This window comes from Nannospalax galili, unplaced genomic scaffold (genome assembly GCF_000622305.1).
Source record: "Nannospalax galili isolate Female #2095 unplaced genomic scaffold, S.galili_v1.0 scaffold139, whole genome shotgun sequence".
Classification (NCBI taxonomy): Eukaryota; Metazoa; Chordata; class Mammalia; order Rodentia; family Spalacidae; genus Nannospalax; species Nannospalax galili.
Genome location: NW_008345884.1, coordinates 4357201 through 4362758, shown reverse-complemented (window position 1 = coordinate 4362758; position 5558 = coordinate 4357201). Strand labels below are relative to the sequence as shown.

Genomic DNA, 5558 nt, shown 5'->3' with positions numbered 1-5558 from the left:
ATCCAATGCCTTCTTCTGACTTCTGCAGGCATTGCGCAATATGGGTGCACTTCCATACATGCAGGCAAAACACTCATACACATAAAATAAAAATAATAAAATATTTTTGAAAGATAATCAGGGTAATGGGGGGATTAACATGCTCAAAACACATTATATACATGTATGAAGATGTCATAATGAGAACCAGTATTATGAAAAACTACTAAGTGCTAATAAAATCATTTGAAAGGATACTCTGGGGCTGGATAGATGGCTCAGTGGATAAAGACATCTCACCAAGCCTACTACCTGAGTTCAAGTCCAGGAAAAAAACCAAATAGTGCAAGAGAGAACCAACTCCCTCAAGTTAATCTCTGAGTTCCAAATGTGTTTTCTCTCTCTCTCTCTCTCTCTCTCTCTCTCTCTCCTCTCTGAATAAATAAATAAATAATAATAATAATGAATAAATAAATAAACAAAAGTGTGAAAAAATAAAGAAGATACTGTCAGTCTTTAGGACATACACTTAAGAATTGCGTATGTTGGGCTGCTGAGATGGGTAAGTAGATAAAAGGTATTACCTCCATGTCTGACTACCTGTTTGATTCCGCGGGACCCACATGGTAGAAGGAAGGAACTGATTCCCAAAAGTTGTCCTCTGATTTCCACATGTCCTCAGTGGCATATGCATGCATATACACACAAACACACGAATGAGAAAATGCAATTTTAACAATTTAAAGAGTTATTTATGCTGTAAAAATAATGGGGGAAACTTGGGAACTCTGCAGAAATAACCTGTATGTCACCACAGCAACATTCCTATTTATGTATTTCATCCTAATGGCTTCTGTTGAAGGGAACTGGAAGAACTATGTAACTCCAGTAACAGGTTTTGTAAAAGTCACACTCTGCCCCCAAATTCAGGTCAACAGAAGTTTCTCTGACTCCAGAAGAATAGCAAGAAGGCAACAGGCAGATGCTCAGCCTCCTCTGTGTTCCGAGCACCAGGACAGACATTTTCCCAAATGGCATCTCTTGTGGAAATCTTCATTGTCCTAATGTTTATATCCTAAATTTTATTTGTGGAAATTTTAGTTTATATTGTATTTCCTTCAAAAACAAAAATTAACACAAAATTGCTTTATTTATTAACACTTTTTATTGACAATAGAAACTAAAGTAAATCAACACTTAACAGGATTCCAGATCCCAGTTTATATAAAAAAAAAACCAGAAAGTCTCAAAGAACCATCAATCATTAACCATTCTCACAATCCTGAGGGATGAGTTAGTTCATTCACTCCCCTAGCTGTGGGAATGGGAGTGTAGCATCAAATATCACAAACATAGTCCCAGACCTCCTGGAGCTTGTGTACCAGAGGAAGGAGACTATGGCTAAGAAATGAGAGTAAATCCAAGTAAGGTGATGATACCATGATCAAAAACATAACTTAACCAAGGAAGCAGATTAAAAGTGAAGCTAGCATGCTACTCATATACATGGTCAGGGAAGGCCTTAACTAGCAAGAGTTCTTAAGCAAGATTGATGAAAATGCAGGAAAATTCAGAACACCTGGGGAAAGGAGAGCCTACCAAGATGAGGAAGCTGCAGATGTGAACACCCTGCCCAGTGGGGAATGCTGAGTGCGTTCACGGGAGGAAGTCCAGCAACTGGAACACTTTCAAGAGCAAGGGAGTCCAGTGTCACTGGAGCAGAGAAATTAAGGTCAAAGGAATACGAGGTGGGGTGACAGTTAACAGAGGAACTAAGGGCACAGATCACATTGGAATGTCAGAGGACATAGTGAGACTTTGACTTGGAGTGAGTTGAGAAGAAGTTGGGGTTTTGAGCCGACATTTTTGTGTGATCTGACTGATCTGGTTTACATTACAAACATCTATATGAGAAATGTGACTACGCTGTGGGAGAAGAGGCTCATTTAGAGACTGCTAACTCAGATTACTTCAAATGAGATGATGGAGTTCAAACCAAGACAATGAACGTGTGGATGTGGTTTAAAGGAAGAGCTGACAAGATTGGTTTGTGTACACAAGTTTGTCTGATTCCAAAGCAGATGAAGTGAGAGAAAGCGAACAGTCCATGGTACATGTAAAGTGGATTGGAGATTGAAAGCTCAGCACCAAGATGATACTGGGGAAGCTAGAATGATTAAGTAAGAGAGAGCCTTTCAGGAAGAGGCAGATGGTAGAAAAGGGAGACTTAAGAGCATGGTTTGGCACAAATTATTCTACGATACTTTTGATACTAAATGATAATCATGAGTAGGCACTGGGGTATGCTAATGTGGCATTTTAAACTGTGGTTTTGGTGTCTTCTATTTAAAAGTTATGCTTAAATCCATGTGATTTAAAGATGTCACTCATTTAAAGATGTCCAGGGAGACCTGGAAGTCCAACTACTTCCTTAAGCTCATCCAACTTTTGAATGATTATTCAAAATGTTTCATTATGAGAGCATACATGGTGGACTCCAAGCAGATGCAGCAGATCCACATGTCCCTCTGTATTAGTCACTTTTCTGTTGCTGTGATAGAAACACTGACCCAAGCAATTTATAGAAGAGTTTATTTGAGATCACAGTTCCAGGGGAATTACAGTCCATCATGGCAGGGAAGACATGGCTACAGAGGTGGGTAGAGGAGGAGCGGGAAGCTAAACTCTCACATCTTCAAGCAGGCACAGGAAACAAGAGAGTGACTGGAGTTCTGGCAAGGCTTAAGAACTCTCTAAGCCCACCCCCAGTGATGTGCTTCCTCCATGATAGCCACACCTTCTAAAACCTCCCCAAACAGCGCCACCATCTGGGGACAAAATGTCCAAATACTTGGAGCCTATGGGGGACATTTTCATTCAAACCATCACACCCTCCCAGGGACAGCTGAGGGGCTGATGAGTAAGAACACCGTGATATGCAAGGCCATCCAGGGGCGTCTAGGAAACAACCAGCTCTGGAGAAACTGTTGCTTAATACTCTGGAGAATGTGTGCTTTGCGTTCACCAGGACCTCACTGAGATCCACGACTAAAGTGCCAGCTGCCACTGGTGCTGGTGCCATCACCCCATGTGAAGTCACTGTGCCAGCTCAGAGCACTGGTCTGAGACCCAGGCTTTAAGTATTACCACAAAAAATCTCCAGGAGCACCTGAGATTCTGAGTGATGTGCAGCTGATAAGGACCCTCTGGTAAAGAGGCAAAGTAGGAGGTAGCAAAGCCACACTGCTCAACATTGAACCCCCCTCCCCCCTTCTCCTTGGGCTGATCAACACCCCTCCTACATACACCCCCCCGCCCCGTGTTTGGCAATGACTGCCTCTACAACTCTGAAAGTGTTACACATCACAGAGGAAACCCTGCATTCTCACTTCCTAAAGGGTTTCTTCAGTGTCAGGGTCAGTGCCAGTGTTTGCTTGCGGGTGGTTACTTGATTGTTGCCTCAGTGTTACATTTTATCATCAACAAGTACATGTGGGTTCTGGCTTTGTCTGTGGAGACTGATTGTACCTTCCTACTTGCTGAAAAGGTCCAGGCCTTCTTGGCTGATCTCTCTGGAATCACAGCTGCTGGTGCAGCCATAGCCAAGGTTCAAGGAAGAGTCAGAGGGATCAGATGAGAATATGGAATTTGGCTTTGACCATTCCCCACAAATTAACAAACTCAGCCACCTTTGAGAAGCATGGAAATAAAGGTTTACTACTCTTATACTTCTCTGGCTTGTGTTTGTAGCTTTTGAGGACTGTAGAGCGGTATGCCAGAAATTAAGCAGTGGTTCAAGAAAGCTAAATTGAGGTGATACTTCTGTTAGTTTCTTTGTATTTAAATGAAGCTATTTTTTTATTTTAGCAGAAATAAAATTGAATTTAAAAAGGAAGGAGTAAAGAGAAGATCAAATCAGGATGTACCAATGTTTAGAAACCCATTTTCATACAATGGTCACTTTATTCTTGGCAAGGAACATTTAGGTGGCAAGGCCGGAACAAGAGCAGGCCAAGGCATAGGATCATAGTCATGAAAGTTCTTCATCATATTTATTCTCTAACACAAGACAGAAATGTCAGCAGGCCATCAGGAAACTCAGCCCCTATCTCCTGAACTAGAAAACTCTAGTGAACCCTGGTGAATTGGTGGGAACTGACATTTTAATCTCTTTGATTCCATTAGGCATATAAAAACACATATTGTTTTGGTCTCCTGGGACAGACAAAGAGATAGATTATAGTTTTCAAGACCCAAAAAATCACTTAGATTTTAGGCCAGAGCTGTAAACATTCATGGAGCACTACTAACTGTACCAAGCACCTTGCCAACGATTTCTATGCTAGGTCGTTTCCAAAGTCCATCATTCCCTTTCCATCCCTCATTCTGTGCCCAGAGATACTGATAAAAATGCTACATGAAGCATCTCCCACTTCCACAGCTCTCTCCTCCCAGATTCTAGCCATCACCTTCTATGTGTAGTCCATCATTCCCTTTCCATCCCTCATTCTGTGCCCAGAGATACTGATAAGAATGCTACATGAAGCATCTCCCACTTCCAAAGCTCTCTCCTCCCAGATTCTAGCCATCACCTTCTATGTGCACCCCCTGGTCTTAGAGCAATAGACAGGGAGGGGATGGCCTCAGCAGAAAGACACAGTACTAGCCATCCTGAAGCTTCCTCTGTTACAGACTTGCAAGCCTATACTGGAATTTTTTTTGGTCTTTTTGAGACAGGGTCCCCCTGTAGCCCTAGCTGGCCTGGATTCACTATGGAGACCAGGCTGGCCTCAAACTCTCAGAGATCCACCTGCCTCTGCCTCCCAAGTGCTGGGATTAAAGGCATGCACCACCACATCTGGCTATTGTAATTTCTTAAACTCTCCTCAGTTCTCCTCATTGAGGATTTTCTGACAGGAATCCTCAGTGGCACAGCCTTAAAAGGTTGTCTCATTAGCCCTACCACCATCATGATACTATGACAAATTTAGAATTTTGTTATGTTACCTCAACATAAAAACGTGCTATTGACAATGTTACAAGCACAACACTGACACTGGTCTTGGGTCCACATTACAAATAGGAAAAGAAGCAAATTGCCTGAATCCACATAAAATATAGGCAGTCAGAATTAAAAGTTAAATTTATATGACTCCAAAGCTTAACCATTTCACTGCATTTCAAAACAAAATCAATTATAATCATTTGTAATTATAAAGTCATTTACAGCAACAAAGTTATCAGTGCATCAATTTGCAATACATTAAAGATAATGTTGGAATAATTGCTCCTTATATGCCAAGCATTTCTTGAGCATTAGTTCACTGATGCTTGACTCCAGTCCTGTTTTTTTCACTGTTTTAGAGATATTTTAAGGTAAGCCTTAGAGTTTAAAGATTTTTCAAACTCATAGTTTATAAAGAACTAAGATTGGAATATTCTAAATGTAAAAATCTTTATGTTAGGTTGTAATAGAAATACTGTAGACACAAAAATAACTTTTTCCTCACTGGCAAACAAGGACAAGCTATAGTCCTATTTAACATAGATTAGATTTAAATTGAAGGGACTACACTCAT

General features: G+C 41.0%; 1 pseudogene; it reads left to right on the top strand.

The window, feature by feature from the left end:
- The first annotated feature begins 2376 nt into the window (after window positions 1-2376).
- On the top strand, window positions 2377-3674 carry LOC115071881 (annotated as a pseudogene).
- Window positions 3675-5558: the final 1884 nt, after the last annotated feature.